Raw genomic sequence first — 19,774 nt, 5'->3', positions numbered from 1 at the left:
CTGATGAGTCAGTAAGTGCATACTTTTTAGTTTAAACTAAGGCTTTAATTATAAAAATGTGGATGTTCATCAAACCAGCATAACGTTAATTTACCCACATGTGCAGAACTGCTAATACTATGTGGTGGTTATAAAAAGTTGAAGGAATCAAAGTATTTAGTATATACTAAGAGAAGAAAAGTGAGTTTCAATTAAAACTTGACTCCTTTGGAGCGCCTGGGTGGCACAGTCGGTTAAGCGTCCGACTTCAGCTAGGTCATGATCTCGCGGTCCATGAGTTCGAGCCCCGCGTCAGGCTCTGGGCTGATGGCTCAGAGCCTGGAGCCTGTTTCCGATTCTGTGTCTCCCTCTCTCTCTGCCCCTCCCCCGTTCATGCTCTGTCTCTCTCTGTCCCAAAAATAAATAAGTGTTGAAAAAAAAATTTTTTTTTTAAAAACTTGACTCCTTTAAAATTATGGGATGATTTAAAACTAAACTGCTGAATTTTAAAATCACATTGCCTGAGGCCTAATTTAGGTGAACATAATATATGTATGAATTCAGATTCATGTCATTTTTAGGTGAGAAATCTGATTCTGGATTATTTTAAAACCCACCATTTGTATTACACTGCTTGGACCGAGTTTTGTATTTATAATCTCATTGCTGAATTTTATGAAAACCTTTAAACGCTGTATTTCACATGTAGAAATGTCAATTTCCATTGTACTTGATATACTTTTTGTTGCATTAGAAACACACTGGAAATGCAGCTCTGTGCTTGCCTGATGCTTTACAATGAATTTACATTTCATTTTCAATCCTCACAGACTCAAAATAAATATTCAATAAATCCATTTTATCTGTCTCTGGGCAAAAGTGCTTTGCAAAATAAGGAATTCTTTGTCAACTGTTGATGTAAGTCAAGGGCTTTTGTTATTTTACATGCCTCCAAGGATTACTACCTATAGGCTAACAGAAGAAATGATAAATGCTGCATAGCGCCCAACAGAAGTGACATAATATTCAAGAACAGTGCTCTAAATTGACGAATAGAATAACAACATGCACAGACACAGGACAAAGATAAATTTACCAGGGAATAAAATATTTTAAAAATTTCACAGTCCATGATTCCTTAAGGACTGTCAAGAAATAGGAAAATATCCAAACGGAGGCGAAAGCATTGGGGAAATAATGATTATTTGCCTATGGCTTTCCAGATGGTTTAGAAAAAGCTCTAGGGCAACATAATGCTTTAATGTATACAATAACAAGAAGGTATATATATTTTTAAAAGAATGCTAAATGAATTATAAAATTCTGTGCAAAGACTCAGAATATAGTATCTGTGATCTTTATATTATTTATAAAAAAAGGCAGAGAGGGGTAAATCAGAATTTTTAAGAAGCAAAGGCCATTTATAAACTACAGCATAAAAAATAATTCCATTATTTTGAAAAATTTAAGATGTTATTAGAAGGATGTAAAAAACTTAAATGAAAACGGACAAAAAATCAGTAGAGTCATTGTCAGCGGTGCTAAAGAAAGGATTTGGAATAATACTCAACCCCTAAGAAAATAAACTACTTCCTGCCAGAAATCTAAAAACACTCTGTCCTCCCAGGTAGAATTTGTATGAACAGCTTATAAAACAAGACTGCTGAGTTCAAGGTAAAGGTGGATATGAAAAAAGCCATATTGCTGATAGTCTTGAAAGAACAAATTACCTTAGAAATAGGAAATCCTTTTCCAGCCAAATGGCATTTTTAAAAACTTTTTCTTCTTCTTCACAAGAAAGAAAAAGAGAGAGAGAGAGAGAGAGAATCAATGAACAACCAAAGCATATATTGGTGCTGAGTACTAGATTTGTGAACTCTTAGTCATTTCTCAAACTGAAGTTGAATCAGTCATCTCTTCATTATGGAGAAAGATTTAAAGACATTTGATTAACCTTAAGAGGTCAAGGCTCAGCTCACCCGAAGGTCTTTGATTTGTTAAGTATAGGGATTCTAAGAGGCTATTATATTCTATTCCTCATTAAAAACATCAGAAGAGTAATAATTGTCTATGAGACTGGAAACTGTCAAATAAAACTTATGAAAATGGTCTAGTTTTACTAATTAGAAAATATAATACATTTGCACTAAGGATCATCAAAGGATCTTTGTTATCCTGGGCTTGACTGGATTATTTTATCCTATAATCATAGAGGTGTACTATATATGGAACAAAATTTATCTAAGAATTGCCCAAGGGTGTATTTTCTTTAAAGAAAAGACAGTGGGGGCGCCTGGGTGGTGCAGTCGGTTAAGCGTCCGACTTCGGCCAGGTCACGATCTCACGGTCCGTGAGTTCGAGCCCCGCGTCAGGCTCTGGGCTGATGGCTCAGAGCCTGGAGCCTGTTTCCGATTCTGTGTCTCCCTCTCTCTCTGCCCCTCCCCCGTTCATGCTCTGTCTCTCTCTGTCCCAAAAATAAATAAAAACGTTGAAAAAAAATTAAAAAAAAAAAAAAAGAAAAGACAGTGGATAAGGTTATCAAAGTGACTATATGGAATTTAAGTCCTTGAAATTTTTTAAATGCCAAAATAATTACAATTTATTATTATTTATTCAATTTTATCAAGGTATATTTATCTGTCTTTATCCTTGGTATAAAATTTCAAGGAGTAGCAAGGGACAGAATCATTGTGTCATTTGAAAATCTTTGTAAGTTTCCAAAATGGTGACAAAGTATTTAGCCTCTGTAGAGATTTGTTTAGTACAAATAACTTCACTAAATTAACAAATAAACAAAATTCTGAGCCAACATTTCACTTAAAACTCTAGACTCCTGGCTGGAATCTGCTGGTTCTTGAGCTCATTCAATGTCTGCACTCACGTAAGGTATGTAAGGCCATAGATTTTCATCCTCTTTCACCCTGCCCTCTCTTTATAGACTTTTGAGATTTTTTTACGACTCTGATCCCTAATCTAAATTATGGTTCTAAATTATCATTAATAAGCTGGGCAAATATTACCAATTCACTAAAACGATGTATTTCTCAGCTTCTTCACGTTGCGTAAGAAACTGAATTATCGTAAAATTCGTTGCAAGATGTCCATTATATTTTCTGTGAAGCATTCCTTATGTATCCAGGTAAAAACCCACTTTCTTCTGCGATCTTTTTACTTGGTACAGAGGACTTTTTGTGAATATTGTGCCACTATTATTGATTTGATATCCTTGCAGTAAATAATAAGAAAGGAGAATAGGACTATCTTTCTCGAGCCACAGTTCCTGGCATAGTATGTGATATATTACAGGCATCTTGATAGTTTGTCCCATAACTAAATGGTTGCCTTAATCACTCTCATTCCTAGAATATGTTCAGCCCCTATTCAACAAAAAGCACTTGAACGGGGAGCCTGGGTGGCTCAGTCATTTGGGTGGACAATTCTTAATTTCAGCTCAGGTCATGTTCCCAGGGTCATGGGATCTAGCCCCACATAGGCCTACACGTGGAGTGTAGAGCCTGCTTAAGATCCTCTCTCTCTCCCTCTGCCCCTTTCCCCTGCTTTCTCCCCCTGCCTCCCTCCCTCCTGCCCTCCCTCTCAAATAAAAAAATTAAAAATAATTTAAAAAAACTTTAAAAAAACTCTTGAACTAAATACTTCAAGGAATCTGTATATAGAATTATTTTTGACAATTTTATAGTAAAATAACATTGCAAAAAAATCTGAGATCAGAAATGTATTTAGCAATAAAAAGCCCAAACTCTTTACAATATTAAAACTGATCCGAAATGGAAAGTATCTGCACACAGTACTGGAATATAATCACAGACAGCCTGAACAAGCTTCAGAGAAGAGAGCCAGTTAACACAAAGTGAGTAAGACACTCCTTATATTAGGAAAAGGCAAAGAGCAAAGAGAATAGCTCCTAAGCAGGTTGCCAAATATCCTCAGAGGGTTTTAAAATAACAGTGGCAGGTTTGAATCAGGATAGGAATGGGAATCCAAGCCAGTAAGTTTGTGGGTAGGGCTCTAATACTTTTCTTTTTATTTATAAGCAAAGGCCAATAATATTTGTTTTCACAAGTTAAGTAAACAATCGAAACAAAATTAAAATAGGCCATCTCTAGGATACAGTTTCTTGAACACTGCTCTTTGTTTTTGTGTTTAATGATATAATATATATTTTATTCCCATATCTTCTAACATTGTGTGTGGATCATTAACAGTCATAGAATGTATTTGCCGTATCTATAACACTTTCCCTGATGTGGAAAATAATTCCCCACCAAATGAGGATTTTAAAAGGATAAAAGGGAAAGTACATCCTGAATCTAAATAATTTCTATTTACTAGCTCAGTTCTAAGAGGAACAAGCTAAAACTATCATTATAGTTTTAAATTATTATTGTTTTCTTTCATTTTCTTTTACGACAAATATTTGAGCAGGCCTTTTTGAAAGTCTTTTATAAGCAACAATGTCAAGTAGATAAAAATTTACACTCTTTGTTGTATTCCTTGCAAAATAGCATAACTTTTTTAAAAAGCTTATTCATTTATTTTGAGAGAGAGAGCATGTACACATGAGTGACGGAGGGGCAGAGAAAGAGGGAGAGAGAGAGAATCCCAAGCAAGCCCAACACTTCAGCAGGGAGACTGAGGTAGGCTCAAACTCACAAACCACAAGATCATGACCTGAGCTAAAAACTGACACACCCAGGGGCTTCTAGCATAACTTTTTTTTTTTAAGTTTGAATTGTAAACTTTGGTTAGCCAGTGAAGAATCAGTTTACTGCTCATATACTACTGAATACTTTACAGGTGAAAGGGATGTGTATTAGAGACAGTATTTGAAGAGAACTAAAAGCAAGAGAAAAGTCATCTGGGGGGTACCTGGGTGGCTCAGTCGGTCAAGCCTCTGACTCTTGGTTTTGACTCAGGTCATGATTTTGCAGTTTCGTGACTTTGAGCCCCATGTTGGGCTCTGTGCTGACAGCATAGAGCCTGCTTGGGATTCTCTCTCTTCCTTTCTCTCTGCCCCTCCCCCACGAGTACTGTCTCTCTCTCTCTCTCAATCTCTTTCTGTCTCTGTCTCTGTCTCTCTCGCTCTCCCTCTCTCAAAATAAACCTTTAAAAAGTTAAAAAAAAAAAAGTCATCTGTGCCTCCCCCTTCCCTCCAGTTTTCCTTGATTATGTTCTAAAGATCAAACAGCTTTAAGTGGTCACAAAGTTGGTCAATGCTTTTCCTTTCCTTGCTAGCAAGCTGCAGTGGAACTCCTCTGTAATAATATACATTCCTTTAATAAGAAAACATTTTGCTGATATGTAAAATATAAGTCGCTGTGCACTTTTTTTTATGAATGGTGAAATACTGAATGAGTCAAGAATTCTGGGTAAGATATAATAAGAAAGCATCTTGCCTTGCGAAGCTTTAAGGAATTCAAGTTATAAAAATGGGAGCAATGAGAAAAATAATAGAATTGAAAGCATTTTAAATTTATTTTCCCAAATCTGGCTATTTTCTGATACCTAAAAGTCGTGTTATCATTAGAATTTGGTACAACTTGGCTGGACAAAGGATCATTATGTTCTGTTAAATTACACTGGGACTCCAGGAACCATACTTATCAGAAGTAATGGCTGCTGGTACTGGGAACATATAGAGATCACTAGACAATCAACCACTTGTATCTCAGCTCAATCTTCTAACTAGTATATGCGTCATATATTAACTAATCTGAACATTTATATAATGTCATCATAGTTTTATCATATTACAATGTAATTACCTCAGAGAAATCTAACTGAACCCCCAACATTTACTTAAATGCAGCCTTTCTGGCGTCTTGTATAACTTCATATAGCCACAGGAGGGTAGGATTAATTCATTGTTCTGTATTCTTACTTGATATTTTTCATGATTCTAATCAGTGTTTGCCAAGATAACGATGACTTCTCTTAAGTACTATGTGCCTTTTGGAATTATCCTTGCATGGAATGACATGGATAGAGCTAGAGAGTATTTTGCTAAGAAAAATAACTCAGAGAAGGGCAAATACCATATGATTTCACTTATTTTCACCCATATGTGGAATTTAAGAAACAAAACAGATGAACAGAGAGGGGAAGAAGAGAGGCAAACCAGGAAGCGGACTCTTAACTATAGAGAATAAACTAAGGGTTGCTGGAGTGGAGGTGGGCAGGGGATGGGTGACAGGTATTAAGAAGGACAACTGTGTTGAAAAAAAAATTAAAAAAAAAAAAGAAGGACAACTGTGATGAACACTGGGTGTTTTAAGTGATGAATCACTGAATTCAACTCCTGAACCTAATATTACACTGTATGTTAGCTAAATGGAGTTTAAATAAAAGCTTGAAGAAAATTAAAATTAAAAGTATAAAAAAAACCCCACTATTAATGAAGTAGCTTATTTTCGAAAAACTGTTTATTTAGATATAACTGCAAACTTTTCCCTCATTTGGCTTACCATTCTCCATCTCTCTCTCTCACTCATTATGTACACATAGTGTTAAAAAACAAGACAAAAGACCCAAAATGGAGTCACTTATGCTAAGCCAGTCACCAAACTGAGAATTAATTACAGTTTTGGTTTACCCAGAAATGGAACCTTAAACTGAGCAAGGATCACCTGATCATACTAGTTAGGTAATCTGCCTGATAGATCCCATTACCCCCTAAAGGTTATCTCTCAATAACCAACCTTTTTTTTTTTTTGTGCCTAATTAACTTCTGCTCCTGCTCCCTTCTGTCTATATAAGTCTTTCATTTTGTAGAACTCCTAGGAGCTCCTTTCTATCTGCTAGATTGGATGCTGCCTAATATAAATTAACATTTACTCAAACTTTTAAAATTCTGAATATGTCTCAGTTTATCTTTTAACTGTTCTGGTGTCAAAAGAGGGAACTAAATGAGACCCCTAGAGCCCCCAGGAGTAATGAGCAAACAGACACATGTATCTGTGGAGCCCCTTATACTTACTGCTGTCTCACTGCCTCTGGGGAACATCTGCTGTCTAAGACCTTAGCTCTGCAGTTTCTGTATTAAGAGCTTTCAGACTTCCTTTGAGCATTTCTTTTTCTGGACTGGGTCCGGAAACCAGCCGGAGTTGGGCCGGGTCTAACTTAGAAACTAGACTATGTCTGGAGTCGGATGGTCCCACTTAAGTTGGACTGTGTACAGTGTGAGATTTCAAGTGAGTAAAATTTTGTTTTAAGGCTCAACAAGAAAGTTAACCTCACCAAAGATAATCTTTGAATTATAGTGGCCACAGTGGAGAACTTTTAACCATCTTAGATGAGCAGAGACATTTATAAGGTATCCTAGAGAAAAAGGGGTCTCAGCCAAGGACTTATTATAAAGTGTAGATGGAAACTTATTTTTCCTCCTCTACAGTTTCTGGTGACCAGGATGAGACTTTCTGGGATACCCCACCCACTCTCAAGCCTGCAGACAAGATCCTGCAAAAACTGGCAGATAGCAGCAACAGGTGGGAATTCATACCAAAGTGAGTAATCCCAGATCTTCATCTGCTGTGCCTGGTCAAGAAGGTAAAATTTCATGTTGTCCCTTCCTTCCCAAATTCAGAAGGGAGTAAAAAAAAAACATTTTTAAGAACTTGATCCTTGAATTATGACTTAGGAATTTGTGTTGGGATGTCCAATGGTTGTTAATCCTTTCTATCCCAGGGACAGTTAGTGACTTTTTTGTTTCTCTTATTTTATGTCCCGAGAATTTGCCTTCATAGTCATCAAGTTGTGAGCCTCCAAAATATGGCCAGACAGAAATATGGGTTACACCCCATTTGCTGCTAGATACAGCTGAACAAAAACGTGAGGTGCACTGCATTTGTGACTAGGGTCCTACCAAATGTTGCCAGCTCTCAGGGTAACTAAGGCTTGCTTTCTATTGGTTAATCTTTGAGAATGGCTCTGGAACTTGGGAGGGTAGTACCTTTTCAACTCTTTTTGAGGATGATTCTGGCATTTTGGGGGTTGTTCATCGTTGTCAAGGATATTTACTTTTTGTCCTGAAACATGACAAGATATTTAAATGGATTTTTTAAAGTAGTTTTAAGGCCATCAGAAGTTGGCTAAATTGGAAGTTAATATTCAGAGCCTGATATGATTTTTTTTTTGGCCTTTTCCAGTAAGCTAAAATGAAACTTTATACCCACAGGAAGAGAAAACCGTTCTGAAGCCTTTGTGGGAAGGATTTGCTAAAACATTCCAAAGATGCACGGCTCTAAATCTAGAATATAGGAATCCAATGATTTACATAACAGTGGAAGATCTTTTCCCTGATAAAAGGAATCAAACAGAAAATAAGGCAGTTCGACGGCTAGATCAGTCCCTTGATATCATCAGGTTGCAACCCAGTTCTTTGAGGAATTAAGAAACTGTACTTGTTTTACAAATTAAGCCTTTACAAGAACAGAAATACAGCTCTAGAAACAATTCAAAGCCCACTTATTCTTTTTACCAATCCCAAAACTGCCCCTATAACCTCAATAGGCCTGTAGATAATGGAAAAGATCTGGACTTAGGGAACAAAAGTCCTTGGTGAAACTTACATTTTTTCTGTGTGCCTGTTGAGGTGTAAGAATTCTGTGTGGTCTTCTCTAGGGACCAAGGTAGTTACTATCAGAAGGAAGAAAAAAAAAAGAAAAAGAAAGTCTATTTTGAAAACTAGGCCTAGGAAAAATGCTAAAAGTTTCTTCCACAAGTATTAGTAAAAAGTTTTAGCCATCTGTCATCTGAGCAGGTAATCTTAACTAATTCCATCTGCCAGAAACACAATTTGGATGCAAATGTTCTTTTATAAACTAGTGAGTTATACATTATCATAACTGTCTCAATAGCTAAAATTTTAAAACAACAGCTATAAGATCTCTGTTCATGTTTCTATATTTACATATATCCATATATGTATATTACAAATGTGTAATCTTTTTTCTACCCCTGGAAGACATTGCCAAAATGAATTTGTAAAGAGCTCTATTTAATTGGCTTAAAGGCAAACAATTGTTTATATAAATCAAGTATACTCGCAGAAATAAAAAAAAACCAAATGCTTTTCAATTTCACATAATCAAGGATAATCTTCAGTAAATAAAAGCTAGGTTAAGTTTCCTGGTTTAATTAAAAAGAGCCAATTCTTAGAGTTATCAGTATTAAATACAGTAGTTTTATTCTACCTTGATTTCCTCAAAGTCAAATAAGCTTATGTCATTTCAACCACAGAATCTGTCAGCAAGAAAGAAAATTTAACATGATGGTTAGCTGCTTAACATCTCATGAAATTTTCATGAATCATCTAAACTTAATTGTTAAGAACAAGGAAATTAAATAGACGTAAGATAAAAGTCTATATGCTTTTCAACAATTGTGATGTAGGTCTCCATTTATCTTTCAGCAATATATACATACACATATACACTCATATATTTATGCATATACATATATTAATGTGTATGCACATTTAATATTCATCTAAAATTTCTTAATCTATACCCTGATAAGTATTCTGTGTAATGACATAAAAGTAAAAATCACCCCTAATCCTCATTCAGGCATTTTACTGGTGTAAAAAACGCTTTAAATGAAATGGTATGGAGGTTTTGAAATATCTGAAAATGGTGGCCAGGACGCAAATCAGAGATAATGTACAATTTTGATCTTCGAAGTTAAAGTCCAGGTTCTATACTTGTTTCTCTTAGAAATATGACTCTGTTCTACTCATCCCCCTAGCTATCTATCTATTGATGTCCACCTTGGTCTCAGTCTCCACCAAAAGCAAATTAACGGGCTGTAGTGTGAAAGCTCAGAAAATTATATATTTCTTACTTGCAGTATTCCAAATGTCATTGTTTTCATTATGGAACATATCATCTATATCAAATCCTATTTTTGACTCTTTTTTTTTTCAGTAACAGAATTTAGTGATTCATTAGTTACATATAACATCCAGTGCTCATCCCAACAAGTTTCCTCCTTAATGCCCTTCGCCAATTTAGCCCATACCCCCACCCAACACCCGGCCAGCAACTCTCAGTTTGTTCTCTGTATTTAAGAGTCTCTGATGGTTTGTCTCCCTCTCAATTTTTATATTATTTTTGCTCCCCTTCCCTTATGTTCATCTGCTTTGTATCTTAAATTCTACATGAGTTAAATCATACATTTGTCTTTCTCTGATTTATTTTGCTTAGCATAATACTCTCTAGTTCCATCCCCATAGCTGCAAATGGCAAGGTTTCATTCTTTTTGATTGCTGAGTAATATTCCATTATAGTTATATACCACATCTTCTTTATCATTCATCCATCAGTGGACATTTGGGCTCTTTCCATACTTTGGATATTGTGAATTGTGCTGCTATAAACATTTGGGTGCATGTTCCCCTTCGAATCAGCACTCCTGTATCCTTTGGATAAATACCTAATAGTGTAAGTTCTGGGTCATAGTTCTATTTTAATTTTTTTGAGGAACCTCCATACTGTTTTCCAGAGTGGCTGTACCAGTGGGCATTCCCACCAACAGTGTAAAAGGGTTCCTCTTTCTCCACGTCCTCACCAACATCTGTTGTTTTCGGAGTTGCTCATTTTAGCCATTATGACAGGCGTAAAGTGGTATCTCACCGTTGGTTTTGATTTGTACTTCCCTGATGATGGGTAATGAGCATCTTTTCATGTGTCTGTTAGCCATCTGGATGTCTTCTTTGCAAAAGTGTCTGTCTTTTGCCCATTTCTTCAGTGGATTATTTCCTTATTGGGTGTTGAGTATGATAAGTTCTTTTTTTTTTTAATTTTTTTTTCAACATTTTTTTTGGGGGGGGGGGACAGAGAGAGACAGAGCATGAACGGGGGAGGGGCAGAGAGAGAGGGAGACACAGAATCGGAAACAGGCTCCAGGCTCTGAGCCATCAGCCCAGAGCCTGATGCAGGGCTCGAACTCATGGACCGCGAGATCGTGACCTGGCTGAAGTTGGACGCTTAACCGACTGCGCCACCCAGGCGCCCCGAGCATAATAAGTTCTTTATGCATTTTGGATACTAGCCCTTTAGCTGGTATGTTTTGGCTTTGTGAAGAATACTGGTGTTATTTTGATAGGGATTTTATGTTGTTTTCTTAACCTGTTTTTGTTATTTTTTTCATCTGTTTACCTGGACTTGTTAACATGTAGTATTTTATGCAGTGCTCTGGCATTTTTAATGGGAATATTTCTCTAGATAGCTAGACCACAATGTTGGAGGAAAAGGGATATATAAATGCTGTTTTCCAAGGGGAAAACTGCTACTATTTTCAGATAGAAAGTCTTCGAACAACACCTATTAGTTCAAGATTTTCAAATATTTTAATCTTTGTTTATGATAAACTTTTTTTTCTCAATATATGAAATTTATTGTCAAATTGGTTTCCATACAACACCCAGTGCTCATCCCAAAAGGTGCCGTCCTCAATACCCATCACCCACCCTCTCCTCCCTCCCACTCCCCATCAACCCTCAGTTTGTTCTCGGTTTTTAAGAGTCTCTTATGCTTTGGCTCTCTCCCACTCTAACCTCTTTTTTTTTCCTTCCCCTCCCCATGGGTTTCTGTTAAGTTTCTCAGGATCCACATAAGAGTGAAGCCATATGGTATCTGTCTTTCTCTGTATGGTTTATTTCACTTAGCATCACACTCTCCAGTTCCATCCATATTGCTACAAAGGGCCATATTTCATTCTTTCTCATTGCCACGTAGTACTCCATTGTGTATATAAACCACACTTTCTTTATCCATTCATCAGTTGATGGACATTTAGGCTCTTTCCATAATTTGGCTATTGTTGAGAGTGCTGCTATAAATATTGGGGTACAAGTGCCCCTATGCATCAGCACTCCTGTATCCCTTGGGTAAATTCCTAGCAGTGCTACTGCTGGGTCATAGGGTAGGTCTATTTTTAATTTTCTGTGGAACCTCCACACTGTTTTCCAGAGTGGCTGCACCACTTTGCATTCCCACCAACAGTGCAAGAGGGTTCCTGTTTCTCCACATCCTCGCCAGCATCTATAGTCTCCTGATTTGTTCATTTTGGCCACTCTGACTGGCATGAGGTGATATCTGAGTGTGGTTTTGATCTGTATTTCCCTGATGAGGAGTGACATTGAGCATCTTTCCATGTGCCTGTTGGCCATCCGAATGTCTTCTTTAGAGAAGTGTCTATTCATGTTTTCTGCCCATTTCTTCACTGGGTTCCTTGTTTTTCAGGTGTGGAGTTTGGTGAGCTCTTTATAGATCTTAGATACTAGCCCTTTGTCCGATATGTCATTTGCAAATATCTTTTCCCATTCCGTTGGTTGCCTTTTGTTGGTTGTTTCCTTTGCTGTGCAGAAGCTTTTTATCTTCATAAGGTCCCAATAGTTCATTTTTGCTTTTAATTCCCTTGCCTTTGGGGATGTCAAGTAAGAAATTGCTATGGCTGAGGTCAGACAGGTCTTTTCCTGCTTTCTTCGCTAGGGTTTTGATGGTTTCCTGTCTCACATTCAGGTCCTTCCACCATTTTGAGTTCATTTTTGTGAATGGTGTAAGGAAGTGGTCTATTTTAATCTTCTGCATGTTGCTGTCCAGTTCTCCCAGCACCATTTGTTAAAGAAACTGTCTTTTTTCCATTCGATGTTCTTCCTGCTTTGTCAAAGATTAGTTGGCCACACATTTGTGGGTCTAGTTCTGGGGTTTCTATTCTATTCCATTGGTCTACGTGTCTGTTTTTGTGCCAATGCCATGCTGTCTTGATGATGACAGCTTTGTAGTAGAGGCTAAAGTCTGGGATTGTGATGCCTCCTGCTTTGGTCTTCTTCTTCAAAATTTCTTTGGCTATTCGAGCCCTTTGTGGTTCCATATGAATTTTAGGATTGCTTGTTCTAGTTTTGAGAAGAATGCTGATACAATTTTGATTGGGATTGCATTGAATGTGTAGATAGCTTTGGGTAGTATTGACATTTTGACAATATTTATTCTTCCAATCCATGAGCACGGAATGTTTTTCCATTTCTTTATATCTTCTTCAATGTCCTTCATAAGCTTTCTATAGTTTTCAGCATATAGATCTTTTACATCTTTGGTTAGATTTATTCCTAGGTATTTTATGCTTCTTGGTGCAATTGTGAATGGGATCAGTTTCTTTGTCTTTCTGTTGCTTCATTGTTAGTGTGTAAGAATGCAACTGATTTCTGTACATTGATTTTGTATCCTGCAACATTGCTGAATTCATGTATCAGTTCTAGCAGACTTTTGGTGGAGTATATCGGATTTACCATGTATAATATCATGTCATCTGCAAAAAGCGAAAGCTTGACTTCATCTTTGCCGATTTTGATGCCTTTGATTTCCTTTTGTTGTCTGATTGCTGATGCTAGAACTTGCAACACTATGTTAAACAACAGCGGGGAGAGTGGACATCCCTGTTGTGTTACTGATCTCAGGGAAAAAGGTCTCAGTTTTTCCCCATTGAGGATGATGTTAGCTGTGGGCTTTTCATAAATGGCTTTTATGATCTTTGAGTATGTTGCTTCTATCCCGACTTTCTCAAGGGTTTTTATTAAGAAACGTTGCTGAATTTTGTCAAATGCTTTTTCTGCATCGATTCACAGGATCATATGGTTCTTATATTTTCTTTTATTAATGTGATGTATCACGTTGATTGATTTGCGAATGTTGAACCAGCCCTGCCTCCCAGGAATGAATCCCACTTGATCATGGTGAATAATTTTTTTTATACGCTGTTGAATTCGATTTGCTAGTATCTTAATGAGAATTTTTGCATCCATATTCATCAGGGATATTGGCCTGTATTTCTCTTTTTATTACTGGATCTCTGTCTGGTTTAGGAATCAAAGTAATACTGGCTTCATAGAATGAGTCTGGACGTTTTCCTTCCCTTTCTATTTTTTTTGGAATAGCTTGAGAAGGATAGGTATTATCTCTGCTTTAAACGTCTGGTAGAACTCCCCTGGGAACCCATCTGGTCCTGGACTCTTATTTGTTGGGAGATTTTTGATGACTGATTCAATTTCCTCGCTGGTTATGGGTCTGTTCAAGCTTTCTGTTTCCTCCTGACTGAGTTTTGGAAGCGTGTGGGTGTTTAGGAATTTGTCCATTTCTTCCAGGTTGTCCAATTTGTTGGCATATAATTTTTCATAGTATTCCCTGATAATTGCTTGTATCTCTGAGGGATTGGTTGTAACAATTCCATTTTCATTCATGATTTTATCTATTTGGGTCATCTCCCTCTTCGTTTTGAGAAGCCTGGCTAGAGGTTTATCAATTTTGTTTATTTTTTCAAAAAACCAACTCGGTTTCGCTGATCTGCTCTACAGTTTTTTTAGATTCTATATTGTTTATTTCTGCTCTGATCTTTACTATTTATCTTATTCTTCTAGGTTTAGGCTGTCTTTGCTGTTCTGCTTCTATTTCCTTTAGGTGTGCTGTTAGATTTTGTATTTGAGATTTTTCTTGTTTCTTGAGATAGGCCTGGATTGCAATGTATTTTCCTCTCAGGACTGCCTTCGCTGCATCCCAAAGCATTTGGATTGTTGTATTTTCATTTTCATTTGTTTCCATATATTTTTTAATTTCTTCTCTAATTGCCTGGTTGACCCATTCATTCGTTAGTAGGGTGTTCTTTAACCTGCATGCTTTTGGAGGTTTTCCAGACTTTTTCTGTGGTTGACTTCAAGCTTCATAGCATTGTGGTCTGAAGTATGCATGGTACGATTTCAATTTTGTATACTTATGAAGGGCTGTTTTGTGACCCAGTATCTGATCTATCTTGGAGAATGTTCCATGTGCACTCGAGAAGAAAGTATATTCTGCTGCTTTGGGATGCAGAGTTCTAAATATATCTGTCAAGTCCATCTGATCCAATGTATCATTCCAGGCCCTTGTTTCTTTATTGACTGTGTGTCTAGATGATCTATCCATTTCTGCAAGTGGAGTGTTAAAGTCCCCTGCAATTACCACATTCTTATCAATAAGGTTGCTTGTGTTTGTGAGTAATTGTTTTATATATTTGGGGGCTCCACGGGGCGCCTGGGTGGCGCAGTCGGTTAGGCGTCTGACTTCAGCCAGGTCACAATCTCGCGGTCCATGAGTTCAAGCCCCGCGTCAGGCTCTGGGCTGATGGCTCAGAGCCTGGAGCCTGTTTCCGATTCTGTGTCTCCCTCTCTCTCTGCCCCTCCCCCGTTCATGCTCTGTCTCTCTCTGTCCCAAAAATAAATAAACGTTGAAAAAAAAAATTATATATTTGGGGGCTCCTGTATTCGGCACATAGACATTTATAATTATTAGCTCTTCCTGATGGAGAGACCTTGTGATTATTATACAATGCCCTTCTTCATCTCTTGTTACAGCCTTTAATTTAAAGTCTAGTTTGTCTGATATAAGTATGGCTACTCCAGCTTTCTTGACTTCCAGTGGCATGATAAATAGTTCTCCATCTCCTCACTCTCAATGAAGGTGTCCTCAGGTCTAAAATGAGTCTCTTGTAGACAGCAAATAGATGGGTCTTGTTTTTTTTTATCCATTCTAATACCTTATGTCTTTTGGTTGGTACATTTAGTCCATTTACATTCAGTGTTATTATAGAAAAATATGGGTTTAGAGTCATTGTGATGTCTGTAGGTTTCATGCTTGTAGCCATTTCTCTGGTACTTTGTCTCACAGGATCCCCCTTAGGATCTCATGTAGGGCTGGTTTAGTGGTGACAAATTCCTTCAGTTTTTTTTGTTTGGGAAGACCTTTATCCCTCCTTCTATTCTATATTACAGACTTGATGGATAAAGGATTCTCAGCTGCATATTTTTTCTGTTCATCACATTGAAGATTTCCTGCCATTCCTTTCTGGCCTGCCAAGTTTCAGTAGAGAGATCCGTCACGAGTCTTATAGGTCTCCCTTTATATGTTAGAGCACGTTTATCTCTAGCTGCTTTCAGAATTTTCTCTTTATCCTTGTATTTTGCCAGTTTCACTATGATATGTCGTGCAGAAGATCAATTCAAGTTACATCTGAAGGGAGTTCTCTGTGCCTCTTGGATTTCAATGTCTTTTTCCTTCCCCAGTTCAGAGAAGTTCTCAGCTATTATTTCTTCAAGTACACCTTCAGCACCTTTCCCTCTCTCTTCCTCCTCTGGAATACCAATTATGCGTAGATTATTTCTCTTTAGTGCATCACTTAGTTCTCAAATTTTCCCCTCATCCTCCTGGATTTTTTTCTCTCTCTTTTTCTCAGCTTCTTCTTTTTCCACAACTTTATCTTCTAGTTCACCTATTCTCTCCTCTGCCTCTTCAATCCGAGCTGTGGTTGTCTCATTTTATTTTGCAGCTCATTGATAGCATTTTTTACCTCCTCCTGACTGTCCTTAGTCCCTTGATCTCTGTACCAAGAGATTCTCTGCTATCCTCTATACTGTTTTCAAGCCCAGCGATTAATTTTATGACTATTATTCTAAATTCACTTTCTGTTACATTGTTTAAATATTTTCGATCAGTTCATTAGCTGCTGTTATTTCCTGGATGTTTTTCTGAGGGGAATTCTTCTGTTTGGTCATTTTGGATAGTCCCTGGAGTGGTGCAGGTCTGTGGGGCACTTCCCCTGTGTTGTCTTGAATAACTCGCATTGGTGGGTGTGGCCACAGTCAGACCTGATGTCTGCCCCCAGCTCACCACTGGGGCCACAGTCAGATTGGTGTGTGCCTTCTCTTCCCCTCTCCTAGGGGCGGGATTCATTGTGGGGTGGCGTGGCCCGTCTGGGCTACTTTCACACTGCCAGACTTGTGGTGCTGGGGATCTGGCGTATTAGCTGGGGTGGATCGGCAAGTTGCACGGGGGCAGGAGGGGTAGGCTCAGCTCGTTTTTCCTTCGGAGATCCACTTCGGGAGGGGCCCTGTGGCACCGGGAGGGAGTCAGACCCACTGCCAGAGGGATGGATCCGCAGATGCACACCATTTGGTGTTTGCGTGGTGCAGGCAAGTTCCCTGACAGGAACTGGTTCCCTTTGGGATTTTGGCTGGGGTATGGGTAAGGGAGATGGTGCTGGCGAGCGTCTTTGTTCCCCACTAAGCTGTGCTCTGTCTTCCGGGGCTCAACAACTCTCCCTCCTGTTGTCCTCCAGCCCTCCCATTCTCCAAGCAGAGCTGTTAGCTTATAACCTTCCAGATGTCAAGTCCCACTTGCTGTCAGAACACACTCTGTCCGGCCCCTCCACTTTTGCAAGCCAGACTCTGGGCTCTGCTTGGCCGGTAGGCCGCCCCTCCTACCCGGCTCCCTCCCGCCAGTCCCTGGAGCGGGCACCGCCTCTCCGCCCTTCCTACCCTCTTCCGTGGGCCTCTCGTCTGCGCTTGTCTCCGGAGAGTCCGTTCTTCTAGTCTTCTGGTGGTTTTCTGGATTAGTTAGGCAGGTGTAGGTGGAATCTAAGTGATCAGCAGGACGTGTAGTGAGCCCAGCATCCTCCTACGCCGCCATCTTCCCAGGATTCTATAATACACTTCTTTATACTTGCCTAACTTCTTATTAAATGAAAGGAAAGCAGTAAATTCAGTTGTTGTAATACAGATTTCAGCCACCCTGGAATGGTGCATGTGAGCTAAATGGCTTTCATTAGTAAGGTCACATATTCTTTTCTCTCTATTCCCAGTTATGAGTACACATTTTCCTTTACTATAGGACTTTACTGCAGATTACAGGACACAGTCACAACATTCTAACACATCAACCCTCCTGACCCCTCCAACTAAGTTTTCCTAAATTTACAGGAGTTGCAAGTTCAAGCAAATGCTTCACTAACCCTTAAAAGGTATGTTGGCTTCCATGCAGGGCATGTAGTAATCCCAACTACTCCTCAATCTCTCCTGACTCAGGCTAGTCCAAGTGTTATTATCCATTAATGCTATACCTATTTATGATATCTCCATGGGTATTTTTCACTATTATTAGTGTCAAGGGACAGAAGACATAATTTAGAAAGTTTGTGTACATCTATTTTCAGGTATGCTCTATTTGGTATGAAAAACAATGGTACTGCTATTAAAGATGTCTTTTCATCTGTAGACGCTATTTTCTCTACAATAGTTTAATTAGTAGGCATTTCTCAATATATTGTGGTAAATGTAGGCACTGTATCTCCATACTAACACATCACCAATACATACTATAAAGATTTGCAATACTAGAAAGTATTTACCATTGAGAAAAACTTTTTTAAAATTTTGGAAAATCTCTAATATTTCCCAGTGAAGTGTTTCAGCCAAAATACCCACATTAATTCTGACTGGTCCAAGTTGAGTCATTCACTTACATCTGAGTCAATAATGTTTTGTAGCAAGTGGAACATCTATCATGTCAACTAGGATCCTAAACTACTCTTTCATCCAGAAATTGGGTCAATTCTAAAATCACTACTGTCTAGAATAAGAGATGGGTAAGTTTTCAGTAACTTCCTGAACAGATAATAGATAGATATTTTTCTTTTTTCCTCCATTACCTTTGTTTCTTTTTTCCCCCCTCTTTGCTTTGATCATTCTCTTCCGTGAAAGTTTTTTCCTCAAATCCAGCAAATAAAACTATTTCTGGTCAGTATTATTAAATGTATTTATTCTGAAAACAGTCAAGAATATACCAGATTTCATTAATTATGTTTCAAGTTATACACTAATAAAAATGTAATGCAGCAGGTATTTTATTATTTTTAATATTTTTTCTGTTTTTGAGTATATGATTAAAACTATATTACTAGGCACAAGTCTCAATTATAGAAAAATATTTGGGCAAACATTTAGCATTTGGTGAGTAATGAATGCTTAGAGCGTTCTCCAGTTAATATCCTTCTTGACAACAGTGTGTTTATTAAATAAGTGTCATGCATTCATTAGTTAATGTATTTAATTTTTTTTATTTTTTTAACATTTTTATTTTATTTTATTATTGAGAGATAGAGAGAGACATAGCATGAGCATGGAAAGGGCAGAGAGAGGAGGAGACACAGAATCTGAAGCAGGCTCCAGGCTCTGAGCTGTTAGCACAGAGCCTGATGCGGGGCTCGAACTCAAACCACGAGATCATGACCTGGGCCGAAGTCAGACGCTTAACTGAGCCACCTGAGCACGCCATCAATTTTTTTTTTTAATTTTTAAATAAGTAACATTTTTAAGACCATTCTACTCAAGTACATACCAAACTACATATTGGAAAAAAAATTTCTTCAGCACAGAACGGATCATTCTAACATGAAAAAGGGAATCAAATAACATCCTGGAAGTGTATGATCTTGAGATTATATAGTTCATCTCTGCCTTTTCTGCCCGTGCCTTTTGAATTCCAAGTAGCGCTATTTTGTTGCTACTGTAATTTTCATTACAATAGTTTAGAAGTATAGCAATAGAAGCAATTTACTTCTCCCAGTCTACTGGTTCAAATCCTATCACCAGGAAGTTTCCTTAACAACAGTCTTTTAATACCTATTTGTTTTTCAATTTGTCCTAGAAACACTTTCAAGTAGTAGCATTAGCAATTTTTAAACGTGTTATTTCTGTGTGTTATACAATGTTGTCTGTATTCAAAGTAAATCTGGTACTCTGGTAGGAATCAAATACCATTCCATCAAAACATCCAAGTTCAAGACCAAGCTTCTAAATTTGCTAACCCACAGTTTTAAACGAAAATTGGTATTCTTCTTAATGTGACTGCAACATCTGCACAGTTAGAGGGCACAGAAAGAAGGGCCATGTCTGTTTTCTACCTACCAGATATCT

The 19,774-nt window shown here is 37.8% G+C and overlaps 1 long non-coding RNA gene across 1 annotated transcript in view; it reads right to left on the bottom strand.

Annotated features, from left to right (window-relative positions):
* LOC123384385 overlaps positions 1-19,774 on the bottom strand; it is a 205,137-nt gene that overhangs the window by 127,207 nt on the left and 58,156 nt on the right. The gene's annotated exons all lie outside the window — the stretch shown is intronic.

The sequence above is a fragment of the Felis catus genome, chromosome A1 (genome assembly GCF_018350175.1).
Source record: "Felis catus isolate Fca126 chromosome A1, F.catus_Fca126_mat1.0, whole genome shotgun sequence".
NCBI classification, from domain to species: domain Eukaryota; kingdom Metazoa; phylum Chordata; class Mammalia; order Carnivora; family Felidae; genus Felis; species Felis catus.
The sequence above is the reverse complement of the archived record's forward strand: the minus strand, read 5'-3'. Positions and strand labels throughout refer to the sequence as shown.